Genomic DNA, 24,334 nt, shown 5'->3' with positions numbered 1-24,334 from the left:
ACATTGGACACCTCCGAAAAAGTGAAGCTTTTGTACACTGCTTCTTGTTAAGTTATGAGGTGGACTTGTGCCTCTTTTTCACCTGAGGTTTGCTAAGGTAGTGCAGCGTTTCACTGATAAGCACAACACTGTACAAGGTACCATCATTTTGCTCTGTTACACTGAATGAGATTTCTGGGGTATTTCTCCCCATTTCTGCTTGTTCACTTGGAAAAAGCATATACAAGCAGAAAGCAGATAACAGAACAGTCTGCCTTTGAATCATGGCTTTCTTTTGAAGAAGATAAATACAAGTCTTCCAAAATGTGTAAGTGATGTCAACTGTAGAAACAGTGCAGTGTACCTCAGCAAGATCGATCTTGTGCCTCCATGGTGCTTAGCTCCATGCCATTCCCTCTTGCTCATTAGAGCTGCAGTTGCAGCCTCCATGACTGCATCAATGCAGAGGACTTGGCCAATGACCATGGTATGGTTCTTATGTCACAGCATCCAAACTGTTTCTTTCTAGCAGTATTTGCTAAGGGAAAAAGTGCATTCCTCACCCCGCTACAGACATGACAAGGGGAAGAGCACTGGGGAAATAGAAGGGACCTGAAGGGTTCAGCTGCAAGGCCTCAGCCTGGCCTTCAAGATTAGAAGCAGCAGAAATGCACGCAGAAGCGACTCAACATCAGCAGCCCAGAGAGTGACTGCTGCACCCCATGTACTGACCCTTACAGCACAGAGCTCTTCCAACGTTATCAACCAGTTCTCCCACCTTTCAGAAGGGAAAATGTCCACCTTTTCTTACATCTATTAGTCAACAAAGCTGTTACCAGGGGGTGAAATTTCTCATTCTCACACCACCAGCCTTATTTCCTAGTGAATCTTTCCTTATTGTCTCTTCTTCCTACCCAAACTCCTTCCCAACTATTCAATTCACTTCAATTCACCTTTTTTTCTGCCGTTGTCAATATTTGTGTGTTGCTTCCCCACTGCCCCCACAGTTATGCAGAGATAGCAGCAGGAGTCAGACAGTATGGCACCAGTGGCAACCAGCCATGGCACGTTTTACCCAAACAGAACACAAATCTTATTTCAGTAAGAAAAATGATGCTACAGTTCCCACACCATGATAATATCATTAAATAATCAGTCACACTAAAGATTGGCTTCAAAATGTTTGGTAGGGGAGAGGAGGAAGGGGCAAGGAAGGCCTGTCACTGTGCAGAACCCAGACTCTTCCTTCATTCCTGACCTATGCAGGCTGCTGCTTGCTACACAAATTCAGGGCAGAATTTGGAAAAAAATCTTACTGAGTCCTAGTTTAAAGGAAGGCTCTGTGACAATCTGTGTGCAATTGAAAGCAACCACTGACCCAACTCAGCAACAAACCCATACTGATATAAAATGTCCACTACTCATGCACCAAAGTGGCTCATGCAACACCCAGCCACGCTGCTGTGGTCATTTTTCTCAGTGGCACAGCTGGAAAAAGCAGCTCCTGCCTCTGGCCACTTCTTATCACCTCCCTCACATTGCCCTCTCCCTACTCGTCCCTTATTATGGCTCTGTGCAGGGAATTCAGTTGGTTAAGCTAAAAATGCTCCATTCAGCCCCCCTTCTTCCCCATTTTTTGCAGGATTGTATTTAAAAGAGATCTGTTCTCTGCCTTTACTCAAGCAGCAGCTCAGCTCATCTGGAAGCTGGAAGGCAGGAGGAGGAGAAGGAAGATCCGTCTCTTCCAGCCCAGGGGTGCAGGAGACACTGCAGGGTCTACTTCAGCCCACTTTGCCTCTGAGACTTGACATACCCATAATATTACAGGCTACTACAGAGCTTCCCACAATCCATTCCAGCTTGAGCTGTGTTTGCAAAGTCTCAAAAGGAGCCTGTGCTATTCCTACAATTAGAAAGAACAGGTTTGCATAATCTTAACCCTCACATCCCAGGAACCAGAACTAATTCACTGCTTTTCTAATTTGACTTGGGGATTCTACAGTGCAGCAGTAAGACTTAGGAAATGGCTCTTCACTGTAACCTCATTTGAGTGATCATCTTTTGTTTGCATTACTCCAGTTTGCAAGCTGACAGCTATCAAGTCAGATTACAGAATGCCACTCACAGTGACACATGCCAAAAGTAAACCATTAAGACCATCTAAATAGCGGACTTAGGCTTAATATTTTAGTTGCCAGGAATTACGCAAAGAAATAAATAAATGCAGCAATTAGTTAAAAAAAAACACCAGGTATCTTAACATATTCCTGTAGAAATTGGTTATTATTTAATAGGAAATTAATAAAAGGAATTATTAAAATTAATTGAAATGCTCAAATAAAAGTTTCTGAAATCCCACAAATCTCACATCTAAACTACAATGCATTTAGGCTGATAAAAAAAAATGGAAAAGGGGAAAAAAAGAACTAGAAAGAAAAAATCCTCCTAAAAACCCTGTTCTTTCTGCATGTTTATGAAGCCTCCGGAAATACCATGGCAAACATTCCAGCTCTACAGCAGTGAGGCCACGTGACCTCAAGGCACAGCAAGGAACGTCTATCCTGAGTTTCTTCATGGAATAGAACAGGGAGTTTTATTTTTACTTTTTAAACCCTCAAGTACAGGGAAATCTTCAGTAGATTTTCAAGCACTCTGTTTTAACAGTGTGTTTTTTTCTTTTTCATTTTTTTTCTTTTAATGATTTTCCGCATTTCTATGACTGCATGTGTTATTTTTATAGTAAAAGATCAAAAATTTAAACTTATATTCACTAGGTATAAAATACAGTACACTCTTTAAGGAACAACTAAAAACATTTGCAATGTCATCTAAATCTCCTGCAACAATCAGTGCTACTGTATTTCTCAATACAGCCAAGACATTTTCCTAGTGAAAAATACAGCACAGTTAAAAACTCTCCCCCTTCTAATCTTCCGGTCCGATTTTAGTTAGAGCTATTAATGAAAGGATTTATGCATATGAGCCGTACTGAACGTTACCAAAAAATACTTAAAATGTGAGCTTGAATAACAACCTTTCATTTTTACAATCATTTAAAGTACTTGGAAGTACCCATTTAAGATGTAGGAGTATGGATGAATCATAATGTAATAGTTGGGTATCAGCTGAAAATCGTGTTTTGTCTTAAAACAAAATAGAACAAAGCAGTGCTATACAAAAAGGAAAACAATTCTGCAGTACAAAAGCACAGCAAATGTTAGGCACACACCACTAACTTGCTTTAGTAGCCATGTCAGAAACGCTCCTAATTATCAGAGGTAAAAGAGAGATGGCATTTCTGCTGGAAGCAAGTTTTACACTTTATTCCTCCTCTCCCCTCTCTTTCAGCCTATAAATATTAGTCTTACACATTTTTCTCCCATGCAGCTCTTGAAAAGGTTGAGTTTTTCAAGGCTGAGAGCAGACAGAAATGTTCATCAAGAAATGCCTTCAGGTCAACTGTCTGTAGCTCATCAAAGTGCAGCGCTGAAAATATGGATGAAGGGGAGGAGGATTATAAGAGCATGGTACTGCAGATTAAAAATATATATATCTATGCTCTGATGATCATTAGTTTTATCCCTTTGGAAATGGATTCAGTTATCATCCAGGCCCCTTGGTGGTGGTGGTGGTGGTCACAAGGATACTAACTCCTCCCCCCCATTTCAGCTGCTTTCAAAACAACCACAAATTTGTGAAAGTAACTTTAATGGTATTTGCCAACACAAGGAAATGCCACAGGGATTTGATTAAGAGTAAACGTGGAGATGAGCCACATGACAGTGTAAGGAAAGTCAGCTGGTCCCCAAAACAATTAAGATGTGGACCAAGTATTTGAGAAGCTTTGAGCGATACTGGAAATAAGGCAAAGACAAGACTACTGGCTTATAAAATACTTAAAATATCTTAAAAAAAAAAAAAAAACGGAGCATCCACTATCTGCTTTTTCGCTCTCTGCAACAGCTGGACATGAGATACCGAATACATTATTGAAACTACTCTTCGTTTCTACTCAGGGATTTCTCCTTTGTTTATTATAAATGCACATTTATTGGCAGCAAGTAGAACATATTATTGCTGTGTTTTATAGCTCGAATGGCTCATGCAAAGAGTAATTTGTTTGTATTCTGTATCACAATCAATAGCTGTGCCAGGGATAGCCCGAGGAATGTTTATGCTGAGGGCTTTGCTTGCAGTGTTTTGCTGTTGCGATCAATTGACCAAACAGGACTGCTTCTTAAAAAAACAAATAAACTTTGATAGTGACCAGATCAGCCATTAAAACATAAAACGTGATGCATCATCTGGAAAAAAAGCCCAAGACCCGCAAGTACTTTTAACTATCTGCTGGTCCATAAAGCCTTCCTACCTGAATATTCCCCACCGGCCTCTCTTCCTCTCAGTAGCTGGGGACTGCTTCCTCAATGCCCTCACATAACAAGATCCATTTTCCTGCAATAAAAGCACAGACACATCATACTTCCATTCTCTTGAGTGACACTGTAACATGTGAAAAAGCTCACTGAGCAGACCTGAGACAAATGGGTAGCATTTGGGAGGCCCAGAAACAACCCTGGAGCACAAGATCTGAGACGTGGCCCAGAGTTTCAGCCACCCCAAACTCTGCAGATTCATAACAGCATTTCAAGTGCTATAGGCTTCACTGTATGTAAAAATGAGAGGAGGAAAAGGCAGTAAAATTCTACCATGCCAAATGGTCATTTTTTCCACCCAAAGGTCATGCTGAAGTCTCCTCATTCTCTTTATACAGGAACTTGCTTACTGCTACAAGTTAAGTGCCATTAAAAAATATAAACACCCCCCAAACTCTGCTGAAACGGATATGCCAAAATACCACAAAAACACCATCCTGCCTGTAGAAAAACAAAGCGAGTTTATGGATTACATTGGCACAGCACTACGACTTCTAGGAAATGCTTTTTAATTATAAAGAAATACTGTAAAGGGAGACAGCAGAATGTTTACGGGCACTGCGTATTTTGTTACATGCTGTTTCAGCAGTCAGACAAGGTGTCTTTACAGGCGCATGCTGCTAGGCTCTAAAACTCAGCACATATTGAAGAAAGGAACAGAATGAGAACATTTTGTTTCTCCTTTGACAAAATTCCAAGCAACTTCAATGCAAAAGAATTTTTCATCCAAGAGGAAGAAGCGAGTCTGACGGAAGAAAATAACGTGACCATCTCGTGGTCAGTTTAGAACCTCAAAATGACCAGATGTGGAAGCAGCCACCTCGTTAGCATCTGGTACGATGCAAAAGCCACACTTGATCCCCACAAAAAAAGTAAAAAACCTTCACGTTTTTCAAGCGACTTGTTACTTGCATTTAGTATTTGTTACATAATCTTATTTACTCTGCTCACTGATATCATACAAAGAATAAAAACATCTGAATAACATGCTTGAAACAATCATTCCATCCCTGGAATATACACAGGGTCACCAAGACAAACTGCTTCAGCTGGGAACTTTGCTGTCCTTCTTGTCCCACAACAAACAGCACTTTTAGGGAAGTTACATATTGACAGACACCGTGAGTGACTGATTGGCTTTTAAGGCCTCACTGAACTGTGAATGTTTTCCCTCGGAACACATCCAGAATTTTCCCTTGTGCTTTTGTTCTGATAATGCAATTTGGGGGAGACATGCGAAAAAGATTCAGATTTAGTATGTGTTAACATGACTTTCTCAGCTAATATGGACTAGGTCCTTAATTAAGTCAAAATTAATCATTTATCTAACTGCTAAGTTTGCTCCCTCCAAAGGATAAACTTCTGTTCTGCCTATCTCAGCAGCCAGGTTCCATCCCCAGCTCTGCTGGTGCTACCGGACAGGACTCAGACATCAGGCTGTAGCATTTATTTGGCAGCTTCAGCTCTCCCTCTCACTTCTCCCTCCTGGGTGCTCGCTTCCAAGCCTGCATTTGTACAGCTGCATGGCTAGCTGGATGAGGAGCTCATTTCCTCCAGCATTTGTCTCATAAACAGCTGTGCCAACACAACACAGGGAACGGGCACGAGGGCAGGAGTGATCAGCCGTGATGGCAGAGGGTCAAACAGAGGCTGCTTAAACCAGCTCAAACCACACTGCCATGAAATAGGGAGCCAACGCTTCGCTCCACTCCTTTGTGCTTTAGTTCGTCCATCTGTAAAACTGGCACCACAACTCCTCCTCTGTTTTATAAGGCACCTCTGAAAAGGGCAATCCCTTTAACATTTGAGTGAATTCACATTACAGACCACCCACTCTTTTTGCAATTCAGGTCCAAACTTCTTCCAAGGACACTGGCACAGTCCTCATCAGCATCTGCTCGGTGCTTTCACCTCACAACCTGCTCAGTGGCCGGGCCAGCCCCAGCCCTGCCACCGCACTAGGCAGGAACTTGCCCAGAACCAGATTCAGACTCTACAACAAAACAGTTCTTTTTTAAAGCCTGATCAGCTTTCTCATCCTATTTCTGGGAAGATCCCCAAACCAGTGACACCGGCAGAGTTTTGGGGCAGGTGACTATAAGAACGAGTGGGTGGTGAAAGAGCACTCCACTGAAAGCACCTTAAAACCAACATCACAACCTTTCCTGGCCCAAAGCCACAGCCTCACTGCATGGTGCTCCCCTTTCTGACTGATGACCTGTCTGTGTCCCATGATGCAGCCAGATGAGCACGCTCAGGGAAGAGCCAAGCACGTGGCGCAAGCATCCACTGGTGCCGAGTGGCAAAGCTATCGGGCGCAGGTTCTGGAAAAGAGGAGGGAAGCCCACAGCTCTGGGGACAGCCAATAATTCCTGCATATGCGGATCCAGCAGAGGGAGCACAAAAACAGAAGGATTTTTTCTTGGCCAAATGTTTTGGCTATGAAACACTGAATGTTTGAAATCCCAGGCACTTTGTATTAGATTATTTCTATAGTAATGCATGTGTGGTGCATTACAAATGCATAACAGACAAAAACCTTGCACTGAGTAGATTACAGTGTAAAAATCAATACAGTGAAAGAGACAAGCAGCACAGGCTGCATGGGCTGCTGAGGCCAGGAGTAGGAGGGAGAGGCAGCACAGCAGGACTGCCAGCTCTGCCGATTTGATCGTGCCTCTTGCAGTAACAGGAGTTTTTCCTATGGATAGCTATCAAAAGTCTCATCCTCGCATGAAAACTGCAGCTTTCAGGGATCTTTTGGTTTTGTTTTGTGTTTGCTTTTTGTTTTAAAGGCGCTATTTCCAGGCTTCCGAAGTGAAATGACTAACGCTATAGAGCTGATAATATGTGCCCTGAAGACTCAAAGAGGGGACACCACAAACATCTTTCCAGAACACGTCTCCTCCTCAGGCTCATCCCCAGAGAAAGCCAGAGGGCCCCGGGGATGCACCGTCTGCCTCAGGGCTCTGCCTGCGCTGTGCTCAGCTACCAGCAAGAGACCACAATTCTAAGAGTGACCAAGAGCAAAATCTTCAGTTTCCGTACACAAAAAGCTACTTGGCCTCTACATACCCAAATAAAAATGAAGAGATCACAGTCACCAAACATGTGCAGAAATTCTTCAAAAACAGAAATACTGTCAAAACAGCTAATTAAGCATACAGTGCAATCCTATTATGCAAGACGCAGGTGTGCTTTGGGTTTTTTTTCCTATTTTCATAAGTTATTTCCAAGTTCAAGCATTATTCTCATTCAATTGCAGTATGTTCAACTCAGAATTCCTGCAAAACAGCAGTGAACTTTACAGTGCAATTCCAACTCTTGTGCACCCCGGGCTGCAACTGGGTCAGAAGTGAACAGCACAGCGTGCCGCATTTTCTTCAACAGCAAGAGTACTTCTGCTGCATGGGAAATATGCAACCTTCTAGACAGTGTTTAAATATTACATGCTGTCCTCATCAGTTAGCACAGCCCTCGATCAACTCAGGAGCTTTTATAAACTTGGGTTATTTTCTGTAAATTTGGAAGCAACTCACATTCAACACTGTATGCCTGATGGTCTTCTGCCCAAAAGTCTTAATTTTGTATCAAAAAGAAGCATAAAGTACTGCTAAGGCAAGCAAGGCTAAGTAGGTGCTCACTTAGAGAAAAAGAGGGCAAGAAAGAGGCTAGGCTCAGAGCATTGCAGAAATGTAAACACAGAGAACTTTGCCTTGCCAGGGTTGGTGTGCTGCTCTCCAGGGCAGGGATGGGGTGAGGAAGGAGATCAGAGATCGGGATGAAAAGACCCTGGGGGGGAGGGAATGTTGAGGTCTCAGAGGGACTGCAGCTTCAGCCTGACAACTGCCAACTTTGTCTAGACCTACACCTGAGCCCCCTAGGAAATCAAATATGGTCATCCTGGAGGGCAGGCTGCAGGCAGGCCCATCGTGAGGCCGTGGTGACCAAGCTTTCTGTGGTTAACACTGCCCAGGCTGTGACATACACCAAGCACGTGCTGTTGCACACATGGCCCTGTTCCTGCAGGCAGGCCCCCCAGGAGGCTTTTCCAACTCACCCTACAAGGTAGAGTGCTACTGGAGTAGAGTAGAATAGCAATGAAAGCTTCCGTTTTTGCTTGGTTGTTTTTTTTCCTGTTACTCACAAGAGTAAAAGCAAAAAGTTCGTTCACTCAGTCACCACTTCCTTAATTATTTTCTCCTGTTTTTTCTTGTTTACTAGTTTGTTGTTTAAATATATCTTTTATTTCTGATAAATGATTCATTTTAAACAGAAATTAAATCAATGTCAACGTTGCACTAAGTGTTATTTGAAAAATAAAAGATGACTCGAGTGCTTCTCTTCTCAGATGTAGGCATCCACAAGCTTGTATTTCCCCACTTCGAGGCACCGGGAGTTTCAGAGCTGTGTCACCCTCCACACACACCTAATGGCAGCAGTAAACAACATCACGACCTTCAGTTTACAAAAGCAAAAGAAAAAACCCTTTGCCTCTCCCAGCTTACTCCACTACCATCCCGTTGCTGCAAGAACAGCTTTCCCAAGCGGGTTCCCTTTCCCATGCTGCAGGTGAGCTCAGGACAGCCCCGGCACACCTGAGGCCAGCAGCTCAGCACCACTGGCAGGTCCCCATGTCTCCTGCTGCCAAAGAACAGAGAGGAAGACATGCTGTGCCTGCTGCTGCCTGCCCAGCTGGGCTGCTCCTATGGCAAGCAACAGCGAATCCAGCCCAGGAGCCCAGCACAATCCTGGCTTTACAAGCGCCCATCCCAACAGCAGTGCCGACCCAGTGTGCAGCAGGCAGCGGCGCATTGGGCTGCCTGTGCTGTTAAGGGAGGGCTGAGCTGCCAGCTCACAGGCAGAAGATAATGAGCACTATTAACCTTGGCTTACGCTGAGCCATTGTTCTAGTGGTTGGACATCTCTTGTACAATCCCATTAGTAGAGACCATTTGCCATCTATTTCCATAGTTTATTTTGTTCTACTTTAGAAAAAAAAAATCCCCTTCCCTTTCCCTTATACCCTATTGTACTTACACAGCCTCAAACAATAACCCACTCGAGCACGGCCATGGAAGTGGTTTGAAGGAACAAAGGCTGCTCCTGGCACCACCAGTGCTGCTGACTCCCTACGTACAGCTGCCTGCATATCCTCCGCAGCTTCACGCAGCACCAGGTGCTGCCGGTTCCCTCTACTTGCGCTGTATGCTGGATACAAACTAAACTGCGGGCAGGAGGAGCCTAGGAAATCATCCTTGAAGCAGGGACTGCTGGTGCAGGTGAGTCGCAAGCGAGTTCTGCAGCTCATCCTGCTGAAGGAGGGCTGCAAGAAGCTCTCCTGGGAAGGCAGCGGTGTGTGAACTACCCAGAAGGAGGAGGCAGGGCAGCAGCATGGCTCAGGTTCTGCAAAAGAGATTATTGCCACATCCAGCAGCCAGCACCCACCCAAGTGGTGTGCCATCAACTTAATGCTCAAACAAGACTAACAGAGCAGCGAGACAGGATTAGACATGCTTGTTTTTAACCATTCACTTATCTCTGGTGGAATACTATCAGTGCAAACTTGGCATCCAAACGCTGCCCCTTAGAGTGGGCAGAGTGTGCTTTTAATTTTACGTGTAATACTTAGGTCATAAGGAGTTATTTATTTTTTAATTTAAACTGGTAAAACATATTTAATCTGTTTTGAGAAAAGAACAAATTGATTTAGCAAGCAGTTCAAGCCTTTCCCTGGAGACAGTCAACCACACTCAGCAATCTGGATATAGGTTGAGACTTCACTAAAGTCATTTTAATTGTAGGTCATAAGAAATGTCAAGATATAAACCACCAAGGAATACTAAAAATTAAGCCATCATCAAGACTAACAAATATCTTAGATTTGAAGTAGAGTATTTCTTTAAATCTTTATGGCATTCCTACTTAAGCACAAAAGCAGAGCAAACTGGTTAGGCCTGCATGTAAAGCATGCACATTATTTTTGCTGATGGGAAAAAAAAACAACAGACCTATACTAAGGGAAAATACTGACGTGAAAGAAATTTAAAACACTACACTTGGGGGAAGTATTTTTCATTTTGCTTATAAACAAAGTCTTGTTTTATCTTGATCAGAAATAATTCATCCCTAACACAACAGGAAAGAAATAGGATTGCATATGTATTAGTACACCTATGAAGAAAAGGAACACAAAAATGAGAAAAGAGGATTTAAAAATAAAAAAGAACAACCCACAAACATAAAACCACAAAAGTAAAAGCCATTTAGAACTTTGTGCTCAGTTTTTATATGGAAAAACTCTTCATAATTTCCTTCTTAGCTGAAAAAGCACTTTTAAAACTTTTTTTTCATGTGGAAACCCCCTACTTGTGCCGGTTAATTTTGAGGTGAATCCTTCATTTACTAAAACCCTTTTGTAGAACATACCTGAAATGCCAAAAATTTTTCTTTGTTCACTTTGCCAAATAACAATGATAAAGGAGAGATCTGACCTCCCTTCACACAAACTAAAACCCCTGCATCCTTGTTTCACTTCTTAAAAGAGATGAAGTTCAAAATTAGGTGCACTCATTTTCACAACTAAAGAACAGTGTCTGAGAGCTGAAGTATTTAAAGAACATATCCATAACACATCTCCTTCTCCTACATTCTTCTGTTGAAATAAAGCGTAAAGGTTAGCTATGTGATATCAGTGGCAGATATTTATATATTATGTATGGTGTAATAGTAATACCACCCCATTCGAGCTTGATCAATATACACATTTCCATTCCCAGCATCTAACACTCATGCAAGTGGAGACAAAAAGGGTATTTCTCCACTTCTAGTTAAATAAGAGCAGATCTTACCAGCAAACAGGTATTTGAACAGAAGGCGATCCAACTGATATGATATAGACTACTATGAAAACAAGTGTATGCTTAGTGAAGGAGAAAAATAAAAAGGAATTGACACTCTACTTTACTGGTAGTCATATAACTAATAAAAGTGTGTATTACAAACACTAATTTCACTGCTTTTAGCCCCTGTTCCTGGCAGATGGAAAAACATATCTCTCTTTAAAGAACGCAAACTCAGATCTGTCCAGTACCAAATCCTTTTTGCTGGCATCCTTACCGCCAGCTCACTGAGCACTGCAATACCCTAATCACCTGCTTCTGTGACATTAAATACTGTGCACACACACATGCACATCCCCAGGTGGAGCACCATCGCATAGGGGGTATCACCAGATGTGCCTACACAAAGGGCTCTGCTGTTCCACAGAAAGGAACAGAGGAAAGCTGCAGCACTGCATCCTGAAGATGATACTGGCAAGCCTGCATTGACAGATCCAAGCCTTTTATGCAACCTAAAATCACTGAAATAGAAGCACCAAAAGGAATAATTATGGAGACTGAGCCAAGAGCAAGAGCTGCATCTTGGGATTCCATAGCCTGGCTGAGCTTGAGCCTGGTGCTGGTCCCCAGCCTCCTGACTGTTTGCTGCGGCAGCTGGGCAGCGGCAGGCTCCTCGCTCACCCCTTGTTACACAAGTGCTCCCGAACTGGTAGCCCTGGATCTGGGTTTGCTGCTCCTCTGGGAGGGCTCTGGGGCTGTGTCCAGGGCCTCCTCTGTGCCAGGCCCCAGGCCAGGCCCCACCAGACGCAGGGGCTCCAGGCCAGCAGCAGTGCAGGGAGGCAGCCAGGAGCAGAACGCCTTGCACAATTTGTGATCTGCACAGACATCTGAGCTGGAAAGACAGTCATTGCACAACAAGCTGAAGTTTGCCTCAGGATCTGCCAAGTTCTACTGCAGGCTGTTCTTAAACTGTTCCACTGATGCCATTTGTAAAACTCAGATTAATTTTCCTTGACACTCCAAAAGGTGGTGAGAGACCCTCAACAAACACCCAGCCCTTCCTCAGTGACCTCTCAGCTTACAGCCCTATAAACATCCACTTTCTTCTTTCTTGTCCTCAAAAGGCCCCTCTCTCCGGCATGCTAGAAGCCTATAACCCATAGTAAAGCCAGTAGCGCCTGCCCTGCTACAAACAGGCACAAGGGTGGCACAGCATGTTCCTGAACAGATGGGCCTTGGCAAACCTTTCTCACAGCCCTATGATGCGGCTTCCCAAACACCCACCTGGACTCTCCAAAGGAACAAAGGGGAGCTCTGACCGCAACTGAGCTTTACCTAGTCACCAGTGTGTAGCCCAGCAAAGCGCATCTTTGCTAAGAAAGAAGCTGGTGAAGTCTCAGAGAAGAGGTCCTAGGATGAGAGGGACATGAGGAGGGATGAGCTGGGGAGAGCAGCTGCCAGCAGAGCCACTGACTCACAGTAATTCCTCCTCCTGAGAGAACCTGCCCTGGTGCCAGCCCACCCAACATCCCATAAAACAAACAAACACATAATGGAGGTCAGCAAGGGGAGAACTCAGCAACAGAAAAGAAAAAAAAAAAAGGAAAAACAGCCAAGCATTTAATATTTACCTAAGAATGAAATGTTTCATTAATTACATACAGAATCAATTTGCAGTTATTTTCCTTAAATTCTCAGTCAAACCCACAGATTTGAAGCACTTTGAACTGTGCTGCACCAGTAATTGTGGATGAATATTTTAGATCAGTCTCAAATCACTGTACTGAATACACCAAATGAACTAATAAGCTGCTCATGTGTGGACTACTGATGTATGTTCTTTCTTTCCTAGACTGCTGGAGAACAGTCTAAAGTAAATTGAATTGGCTACTGGGAATTTTCAGAAACTCTTAGAAAAACTTTTACTTCTGCTGTTTTATGAAAAATATTACTCAACAGCCTGCATGCGTTAAAAAGGAGGCAAGAAGATGCAGAAAAGCCTGAACAAGTGTGCCAAAACATGAAAGAAGAGTTGGACATTTCATGTGACTGCAGGAACCTGTGCAGGGTGCCAAGAAATACAGCACTATGTAAAGTTATCACAGGACTACCAGAATGAAGGACATCATTGCCATCATTGAAGGACATCATATTGTCTTTATTCCAATATGGTCATTTCTGAACTGTCATTTTCAAGTACATTTAGTAGCATATCAGTGCTGATATCTGACATATGTATTCCAGTTTAAAGAAGCATCTGTTGAGTCCTCAGATCAAAACAGCTAATTACACTTCGGGGACATTTTCAGAGATTAAAAATTCCCTTATTTCAGGCAAATTTTAAACATCCCCACAGATTAAACTCCTTTTTCATATATAAAACTCACACCCAATCTCCAGTGAAATTAATGTATGAAATGTGAAGAATAACTTCCCTAAAGGATTATCTGTATTTTTCTGCCTCAACTGCGCTCAGTAAAGTGGAACTGAAAGCAAAGACATAACCTGAATCACATGTAATGCTGAAATATGAACTAAGACACGGCCTCCACTGGCTGGACAAAGAAAGTAGAACCTTCAATCAAGAGCTTAGAAAAAAAAAGTAACAGCTGAAAACTGTTAGATGATGTGTGCCATGTTAATACCTCAAAAACTTCTATTGCCATTTATTCTAAAAGAAACACAATATAAGCTGTATCTCTGACCATCACAAAAGAGTATTTGACAAGTAGGAGAAGAACCCACAAAATTAAACATGGATTGAATTAACAAGACGACATCTGATGTTGCACCAATTGCTTCTTAAATGCATCTACTGCAGGCAAGTGATCACCTTTCATACATGTAATTATCCAAATATTTGAATTACAAAGATCAAAAAAACTTGTGGAAAACTTGTGTGAATTTTCCAAATGTGTAAGTAATTGCTTCCAAGCTGAAGAAGTTCATTGGAACCTTTTGGCCTCCACAGCAGTTGGAGGATTAGGAAAACATATTCCCTAAGAAGCATCCCCCATATAAACTGATTTAGAACAATTTAGCAGTGGATATTTTGGTTGGTTGGGGTTTTTCCTTCCTCCCCCCACCCACCTGACTGAACCCACCTGTTCTGCAGCTCACAAACCACAGAGTTCAGTTAATCACATGTGATTTCACTCAAGAAGTGAACGTAAAGTTCAAGTGCTACTGCATAACCGAGAGCCCCATACAAGATGAGGGACACCCAGACCCCGACTAGGTTTTGCTTTGCCATAAACCCTAAACTGACAGCACATCTCAGACAATCTAAGCAGACCGTTATTATTCGGTGCTGAGGAAATCAAACTTAAAGCCAGAGTGTAAAAGTTGAGACAAGGACTGCAGTTATGAACAAGCTTTAAAAGGTCCCTCATACTTTTGAAGTTACAGCATATTCCCTCACTGCTAAACTGAACAGAGACTGCTGTCTCAGTAGCATTAAATTATTAGCTAATTAGCCCTGAGTAAGGACAACAGTGTGTTGATGCTGGCAAGCTGTGAAAAGAACACTTCAGCAAAGAAGATCAATAGCATTTTTGTCTGGCTTACAATAAGAAAACTGCTGGCCCAGGTTATGAGTTTATGCCGTTTTTCATTTGGCAGACAAGACAGCACCAGTGACAGATCAATACAGCAACTTTATGACAGGCTGCTGCTCCTGCAGATGGCAAGACCATAAACAGGCATTGTTTTTAAAGTCTCTAGCAGTACATTAGACAGAAACCACCTGACCTTTTATAATACTTAGACATTCCTACACGAAAAAGACAAATTGGAGAAACAGAGAAAACCAGGAGGATTAGCTGCCCTGTAAGACAGAAAGTAACATTATCTGTTTGAAATTCTTTACTTGGAGTAGCAACCTTCTGTGCTATTTGGGAGATCCCACTAAAACCACTAGCTTGGCTTCAGGTAAGCACTTATCCCTTCAAAGAGCAAACGTTATTGGGGATCACTTCTTATTTGATAAAATTTTCTTATCTCTAAGTTATCTGGACAAACAGAAGCGAGAAAAAAAAATAACAAATCTTTCATGTGATTTTGAACATTAGATGAGTCACTATCATCTGCAATTAGTAAGCATTTGAGTGAATGCGTTTACAAATGAGCAGTTATTTTTCCTATATTGCAATATACATTTGCATGTACGCATATATTGTTATCTTACAACAGTATTAGGATTTCCAATAACGTCCTACTATTTTATCAACAGCAAATGAAAACAAGAGGAAGGTTTTATAATTCTAGTGCTTTTATGTTAAGATCTCTAGTTGAAGAGAACATAAAAGATAGCACCTTAATGTATTATTTAGGCCAGATCTTCAGCCGAGGACACAGGAGGAACATCTGGCCCTGTATTTACAGTCTTTTCACTATAAACATGAAATAAACACAGAACATGGTGAATTAATCATATCACCAGCTTTCTTCTGCTTTTTCTTCCGAGACTGTTTTGAGTCAATTACCAAAGAAATATCTCCTGAAGCAGGAAAGTAATTTTACAAAAGCTCATTGGTTTGGGGGGCTCTCATCAATACTTTTGAGTTGCTTCAAGTAACTAATTAACATTAATGTCAACATAAAGGATAGAAGGATAGAGAAGGCTCCCCATGTAGTATTGCTGTGCAATGGGGTTCAAGTCCTGAAAAATGAGTTATTAATTTGATCTTTAATTTTACCTTGCATGTCGTGAGCAAACTGTGCTGTATTTTCCTCTTTCAAACACCACGTGCAGCATTAGTACAAAACGGAGCAGAGCAGCACCTAAACCAGAAGTCTCTTGATTGGGCTCTGCTCATGCTAAGAATAACCTGGCTTGCACATACACGGTGCTGGATGTGCCAGTGATCTGCATTGCTCCCAGACTCAAACCCCAGCCCCTCTACAAGATCCTATATACATCAGGTTGTGCTAAAGCAGGAAAACTATGTATCAAATCTATTTTTAAAAAGAAATTGGATTTCTTTAAGCTCCAAGGCAAAGGATGGTTTTAACAGTTTCACATGCATAATCTCACCTCTTTTCAGCCTACACAAGGGCTCTTTGTAGCCAGCCGCACTGAGACACACTGGCTGCCATGCCTGCCAAGCACCAGCGCTTGCTTCCAGCCTGCCGCAGAGCTACTGGCATAAACACACAGCACAGCAGCCCACAGCTCCCACGCGCAGGACACAAAATATTCTTTACCTTCCAACTCAAGCCATTCTATGATTCTGTGATGCCTTCATTGTCAAGATGAACAAAACATTTTAAACTCAGTTTATTTCATTTTATTTAAGACATCTACTAGGTCGTGGCTGTAAAGCCTGCACCTCTTGCCTGCTAGCAGCTAAAATCATTGCTGGGAGGAGCCACCACGTAACCGCCCTGCCTGAGAGTACAGAGTGAGAGAGAGAGAGAGAAGGGGATGAGGACACCAGCCCTTGAGCAGCAGGTGGTCTCACTCCTCCTGTGTCTGTGCTGGAAGGCATTACTTCTCACTTTCTGGTAGCATGACCTCCTAGTGCATACCTTCTTCAGTGCTACACAGACCCATCTCACTTATCCACTGAGCATACTCCTCTATGTCTTACACTTTTTTCTTCTTTTTCCTAAATTGTACTGGATATAAGATCCATTACATTATTTCCTTCTCACCAAAGTCCTCACGACTTTGACTGTTTCTTATTTTTCCTCTGTCCCTGTCGAGAACTAAACCACATCCTTTGTCCTAGAGCAGTCCCCTACAAATTCCTCCTTCTATGGGATTCCCTGGACTTTCTGTGTGAAGATGGTTTTAGTCAAGAAGTCCATTAACTATCCCTGTTGCCATTGTGCTATTGAAATGACATGGTCTTTGTACAAAGATAGCACAGTGTGAACGGCTTTACAGACTCGTAACATTATCACCAATAAGCTGAGATCCCACCAAGGACCTTCACAATTTCTTGTTGAAGAAATTGTACAAATCCAAAATTATAAATGAATGTGCTGCTGCTTTGTTACCACTCAAAAGGTTAATTAATTTGAAGGCAAAAAAAAAAAAGCAAAGACGAGTTTCAAATCTCACACTAAACTTCCTTGTCCTACAGAGAACACAAACATCTGGGTACCTGTTCTTTTTTTTTTTTTCCCTAGGAAAATCTTCCCTGAAAAGCTCCCCATGTCTTAACACTTGCTTCAGATTAATCCAAAAAAGAAATCAGGTCTTTGTTTTGTATTTTGAATTTTGCATTCGTGTGAAAGCCACCTATTAATTGTAGACTTTGCACAAAGCCATAAAGTATTAGTTAGATAGCAAAGCATTTGTGGAAGGAATGTCTTCATTCTGCCCACTGTCATGACTGTATCTAACTCCACAATGGGGACCAGAAGGTAAGCTCACAGCACATACAATAAAACTACCAATAATGAGACTAAAATAGTGCATTCACATTACACATTGTTCATATTACCATTCACCAGAGCCAATCCTTTCGAGTGTAATAAAGTGAAGGTATTATAATTAGAGAGCTCATAATGCCATTTAATCAAGTGCGGAGCTAGAGCACAGTGGGTTGTATACCAAAGACAAAACCACATGAAGCGGTACAATGCTGAGTGCGGGGAAGGGCACACATTCTTCAGGGAAAATAACAAGTTACTACAAAGCCATGTTTGTTTTCAAGTACTTAATCAAGAGAGTTTGCATACTAGGTAATTTTACCTCATGAAAATAAGTTATTTCATAAACGGCAAATGAAATATGACCACAAACATGTCTTTTGATTCCTACAGACAGAAAAAAACCAACGGCTTTGAGCTCTCAATTTGTGAATTAATTCTTCATAGTTCTATTGGAAGAATTAATTATACTTCAACAATATTATAATAATTTTTCTACTGCTGCTTATTACTTACAAAGTGCTTTACAACAACTAACCTATTTCCATGACACCTCTAGCCATCGCCATGTAGTGAAGCTGAGACAGGAGGATCCTGAGCTAACAACAGCAGGAAAGCAAGTGAAATCAGGAGATTTCCTTGCAAGCAAGCAATCCTACAGTCCTCAGCTTCATCTGGATCCTTCAGGGCCCAAAGATGATTTCATTGTAATACATAAATGCCAATAAAGATGCATAGTGTATGTATCCAAGTTACGAGGCCAGAGTAACTTAACACCGGAGCAACAACAGGAAAATAAGAGTAGAAAAATGATGAGGCACAGAGTTTCGAAAAACTACGCTTAGGCAAGGTGAGTGCCTTCAGACAGAAGTGTTATTTTAAGATTTGCTACAGATATAACAGCATGTTCTCAAATGACAGCAGATCAAGAAATAAAAAGGCCTAAATTAAAACAGAGCCTGCTTTAACACCCATTAAGCACATAACAAAGATTCTTGTTGGCTTTAGACCATCTTGAGTCAGACCCTCTTCACTCAATTCTACAAGTTTCACGCACCTTTCAGGTTATTTTTATGACAGTTACACTGCTAGCCATTCCCAAAAGAGCAAGATGCGATCTTCCATCTACCTGAATATTCTTTATGGACAATAGTTTGACACTTAACGTCTAAAAAATGGAATTTGCAAACGAGGAGTCAATTTTACTGTAACTTGTAGTTTCACTCAACCTTTGTCATCTCCAGAGCAGCACTGTGACCTGGAGCCTTTTAACTTGGCTTATTTTTAGAATTTTACAGAGAGGTTTCTTCCTTCCTTTTTTTCATAATTACGTGGCAAAATGCAGCAAGTCCAGAGATCACATGCTTATATCACCTATTCCTGAATAGCTCCTCAGTGCAAGCATTTGTATAGATTTTGTTGGGTCATTTTCACATTTAAAACACTTGAGTGCTCAAGTTGTGTAGGAATGAGCATCCCCTAACTTACTCCAATATCATGGAGGAGAAATGAAATATCTTCATTGTTTTTTCCTTTAAAACATTGATTTATATAAGAATTAGGTAAACTTTATCTGCACTCTAAACATATTCCTAGAAACGTGGGAGAAGGCTTAATCTGCGTAAGACAAATACAAGTTAAATATACCAAACAAAACGCTGGACAAATAGTGTAATCCTCACTCAGAAAAACACCATAAATCACAGCTTTGATACGGATGAAAAGCAGGTCTGTTCTTTCTTAGTGGAGATAAATGTTTGCCACCTTAATCTCTAATATGCCATTCTTATATAACTGTGGGGTATATTCCCAGGTCAGTCTGTGGGAGATTTAGACAGCAAAGTTAATCCTAGTGCCAAATTTCAACAGCATGAATCAAGTCAAAGTTTTGCAGAACATTTTAGCCACAAGCAGTAGCTCCTATGAAACAGGACAGAGGCAAGATAAAAATCATGCTGTTCTAATATCCTCAGGGCTTTATCCTGCCAGCACTAACTGATAGTGCTGCTTATGAGAGATACTGGTAGAACAGAACAAGAGTAAGGACAAAAATATATCTTGAATCCTTTGTTGAAGCAGATAATTTCAGTGAATGTCTCATCTCTACTGCTTTTGACTAAATGCGTGCCACAATATTTAACTGCTTAGATCCTGGCCAGTTCCCTGCTCCCATGTGTGGTGTGGGTTCCAGAGACGTCCTGCAGGACCACTCATGCCAAGCATGCCGCTTGCTGTACCCATTATGGTCTCCAAATGCCTTTGCTGATGTCTGTCTTTCAGAAAGGCTGCAGCACTCTTGGTTTTGAAAAGCAAGCCTTGTAAAGGAGTTGTAAGATGCTATCTCAAAAAATCAGCAGCCAAAGCTAAACCTGTAGTTCCTAACTTACCATACTCTTATTAGAAAAAATTTATTAACTGCTATTACAAGCATTTTAAATAACAGCCCTTTGTTTTCACCACAGCTCCTTGTCAATGCTTCCATCAAAGTGAAAACCACAGTTGTTTGACATGGATTTAAGTTAACATTCCTTTCAAGTGAAGGGGTGTTACGCACCTGAACGCATCGCATCACACTTTTTTTTTTTTTCCCCGGTCCCTCTAATTTTCCCTAAGGCAAAACACTGGAATAATCACTTTATTGTTACACTTACTGACAATGATCCTCAGAAGGTGATAATATTTTTATCCCATTTGATTACATTAGTCTTAATAAATCCTAATGGAAACACAAGTAAATCCTCTTTCTTATCACTCATTCTCATTAATTTCAGCAGTCGCTATAACTTAACCACTCAAAGGGCTTTAACGCCTGCACTGAGAGCAAATGAGAGAACTCGCACTGCTTTCCATTTGTACTTCAGTCTCACTCAGCAAACAAATTTAGGGGAACTAAAAATGGAGCTCAAGTGCCCAGAGCTGCCTGCGTGCCAGCCAGGCACAGGGCTGTGATGCTGAGGGCGGGATGGAACACAGGGGGCTGCCCACCCGGGAGAGCTCTCTGTCTGAGCAGAACAGAACAGACGGGCTGTATCTGTAAGCCCGTTAAGGAAAACATACGCTGGTTGTTACTGACTCACTTTGTGTCAATACTGCAGAGGAATCGAGTTGTTGGAGGGTATCTGAGCAGAGCTGGGCATGTTTGACAAGGAAGCGTGCCCCATCGCAGAAGGTGAGGCCAGCAGAGGTGGGGAGGCTCTCACAAGAAGCAGCAGTGGTCAGAGCAGCCAGAGCCAGGCTGCTGCTGCTGGGGGAGGCCTTCTGGCGAGGACAGTCACACATGAGTGCTCCCATTCACCAGGCCCAAGGTCGCTCTGGTTAGTGAAACAGAAGTGCGCAGCCCGGTGGATAGCTGTCGTTTGTATTTCCCTAGCTCATGCCTCCTTTGGAAAACAGAGGTCCTGACATGAGAAATCAGCCTAGCCCACAAACGAGCCAACTGTGCTGAAATCTGCTTTAGCGGCACAGGTCAGGCCAGCTCATCAGCCAGCTGCTCTGCTCTGCGAGTGCAGCAGGACACCCGCAGCTCGCTGCCCCGCCACCGTAATTGCACATCTTGTTCTTTGTAATCACGCTCACACTTCTGCTCTGCTGTAGAGACATCACTAATCCTCACTGACTCCACTGAGAGGCAGGCAGAGAAGTATCACCACCCCCATTTTACAGATGGAGAGAAACACGTATCACCTGGAGGAGTCAGTTAATGACTGGAATAAGGAGACGCACTGCTGCGGAGCTGGGTCGCCAGAGCAGTGAGCTATCCAGGAAAGGCCTGGGGTTTGGAGGACAGGATTCCTCTCCTTTCTTTTAAAAGACGAAAACAAACAAACAAAACAAACAAACATACCTCTTCCCCTCCCCCTCCCCCCCAAAAAACACCAAAAAAACAACTCATAACAGATCAAAATAAAGTTAGAACTGTTGCTATCTCCTCACAACCCCATCAGTTCTAACACTAATCACAATTATTATTTGCTATCAGCAGTGTCCAGAAAATGCCATGCAGCTGCTGCCAGAGCAGAGTTACTTACAAACTGTAACATAAGAAAACTGGAGGAAAGCAACATGTAAGTAACATGACATACATGCAGTAAATAATACAATGAGGTGGCAGTGCAATACGTTTTTCTCTATTTGTTACTAGTTTACATATGCATTTCTCAAATGCCACAGTAAAGCTAAAATTGTCAGGATAGCGTCTTACAAGAGAACTCCGACTAAGAAAGGCCAGGGCTTTAGCAGCGAGTGAAAGAGGGCAGCCTGCACAGCGGGGAGAGGAGGAGCCAAGGAGCCGCAGAGGTGGAGGACAGATGGTGCAAGCAAAGGAGCGTACCGTGTCCCGCAGACTCACTCCACTGCAGGTCCTGTGTTTGGTACTTTCTGAGCATGGAAATGAATTTCAATTCCAAGGGGACAAAAAGCACATCACGTTACAGCCTATTTACTAAAGCTGAGTGTTTGTTGTTGGACTAAGTGGCTTCTCAAGTAGTGGATAATACTTCCTTTAGAGCAGAAAAGTACTAGTTTCCAACTAGTACTTGCTAGTTGGAAAAGAATTTCAAATCATTTCAAGTCCAGGTCTTAAAGTTAAAATCAAGCATAAGTAGCATAAATAGCTATTTTTGTATTTGAAACCACAAACGATCAATAACAATTAATCAATCATCCACACTTTCCAAGATATAATGACAAAATCCTGTCATTTGTTCTTTTCAGAACTTCTGGCATTGGATCCCTCTTATGGATTTCTCTTTGCTAGGAACTTTAGAAATGGAAAATGATTTCCTCAGTTTGGGTTCAGCAACCAGAAGCCAGGTTTTAAATGGAACAGTCGAGGCCAAAAGCCAGGTTGGGGAATTGACCCCATCATTGTTTTCAGCTCCATTGCTAATTCTCAGTCCCTTTTCAGCAGACCATTGCTCAACAAAATGGTGAAGTTACTTCTCATTAGCAGGAAACATTTACAAAGCCATTTTAAATCACAGATTGACATTTAGCCATTAGCGCAGACTGATGACACATCACTACTGCGGTTAACTACACAAACTCCCCCCACACACAATCTTTATGCCGCTCCAAACTTTCCCATCCTTTGGTGGCGTTCACTTTTTTGACTCTATGCTTTAACAAGAGTCAGCAACGTTATTTTTCAACTCCCTAAAAGGAATCCTCCCTAACTATCTTAGAGACTTGTGTGGGAAGGGAAAGCTGGTGAGGTTTCACTCAAACCTAAAATGTTTGCTGCCAGCTGCTCCAACCGGGCTCTCCTTGGGGAAGCACTAGCTAGAGCAGAACATCTCTATTGCCAGCAATGGAAAGAACGCTCAATATCTGCTCATTTCATGCATCTTTCCAGATTTAAAAAAAAAAAAAAAAAAAGCACAATGTTTGCTTCTTGGTTGCTTTGGGACCTTCGCTTATTTTCTGCTTGAAGATGCTAGCAGGATTCATGTCAGTTATCAAAGGTTTCTGCATCTACATGTCAAGAAAATATGGTTTTCTTCCCCTTTGGAAGTAGATACTGGATAAAATATACCTTACACAACTGAACTTAGAAGACATGGAGATGAATTATGTGGCACTATGTATCCTGAATCCAGCAGTAAAATAAAAAATAACTGGTTTAGGTAATCAATCCAGTTTGTTTACTAAGCTCCTTGGCTAACAGCCAGAAGACAGCAATTTGGAGGGGTTTTATAGATTCACTCAGAAAACAGAAATCCATTTTCTCAAACAGGATTCACAGTTTACCAACTCTTCTTCGGTCAAAAGAAACACAGAGGGCTTCTGCCTTTTTCCAGCTTTCTCTTACAGAGGTTCTCAGCCAAAACCAAGCTCAGGATAAACCAGTGCACCCGCTCACACTACCTTCCTTCATGTTTCCATGCGCACAATTTGCCTGCCGGTTTTTAGGGATTATGTAAATAGTTATTAACGCCACGTGGTTACAGCTAGTAGGAGAAAATCCCAGATAAAACTGCTCACCAAATGGCCTTTTACAGCTTTCCTCCAGCACGCTAAATTAAGCGAGAAAGTCTTGTAATGATATTTGCTTTATAAGTAACATTATTTCAAAATGGAGGAATGCCCCATGAAAAATTTCTTTTTGAAGAAAGAATGCTGAATTTGAACAAAGTATGAAGAAATTGTCGTTCAGTGCAGGGAGGTTGGACTAGATGACCTCTAACGTCCCTTCCAACTTTAAGGATTCTATGATTCTAAATCTGACAGACAAATCAGATGACAATCTCCAAGCAATCTAGTAACAAAGTACATCAACATAAACTTCTTCAACACACTTGAACACCTGACAAGAGCAGTCCTGGAACCTGCACTCTGGGCTTCCACCACAAGCTCTCGGTATTGTCAAAATGCTGCTGAGCCCTCCTGGTTTATACAGCACTGCTAAGCAGGTGACAGATTTCATAAGCATGTTACAGGTACATATACACATGTTAGAGAAGATTATAATCCTACTAGTATGAGGTAAGAAAGCTGTCCAGAAAATGAGGCAATTTTTGATCTCATAACACAAAAATATTTTCTTTATTTAATGAAACAATTCTGACTTCTCACTGGAGGACTGCAAGCCACAATCATCAGGTTTTTGGTGTTTTTTTTTTTTTTTTTTCCAGCAAGCAGAACTTTTTTGAGCCAAAGCCAGGAAAAAAAGTGAAAAGAAGAAAAGCAAACAGGGACAGC

At 42.0% G+C, this 24,334-nt stretch overlaps 1 protein-coding gene and 1 long non-coding RNA gene across 6 annotated transcripts in view; one reads left to right on the top strand and one right to left on the bottom strand.

Annotated features, from left to right (window-relative positions):
* The window catches only part of ZMIZ1 (zinc finger MIZ-type containing 1), a 333,239-nt gene that overhangs the window by 220,556 nt on the left and 88,349 nt on the right, over positions 1–24,334 (bottom strand). For 4 of the 5 annotated variants that reach the window (XM_021398381.1, XM_021398386.1, XM_021398384.1 and 1 more), the window contains exon 3: positions 4,349–4,431. The exons of the other annotated variant lie outside the window; for it this stretch is intronic. The gene's annotated coding sequence lies outside the window, so the exon portion shown is untranslated. The remainder of the gene's footprint in view (positions 1–4,348; positions 4,432–24,334) is intronic. 5 annotated transcript variants of the gene reach the window in all.
* On the top strand, positions 9,515–13,856 carry LOC110399527. The gene is made up of 2 exons (XR_002439255.1): positions 9,515–9,694; positions 13,107–13,856. It is a non-coding gene; the product is annotated as an uncharacterized LOC110399527 (long non-coding RNA).

Source organism: Numida meleagris, chromosome 5, assembly GCF_002078875.1.
Source record: "Numida meleagris isolate 19003 breed g44 Domestic line chromosome 5, NumMel1.0, whole genome shotgun sequence".
Lineage (NCBI taxonomy): Eukaryota > Metazoa > Chordata > Aves > Galliformes > Numididae > Numida > Numida meleagris.
The sequence above is the reverse complement of the archived record's forward strand: the minus strand, read 5'-3'. Positions and strand labels throughout refer to the sequence as shown.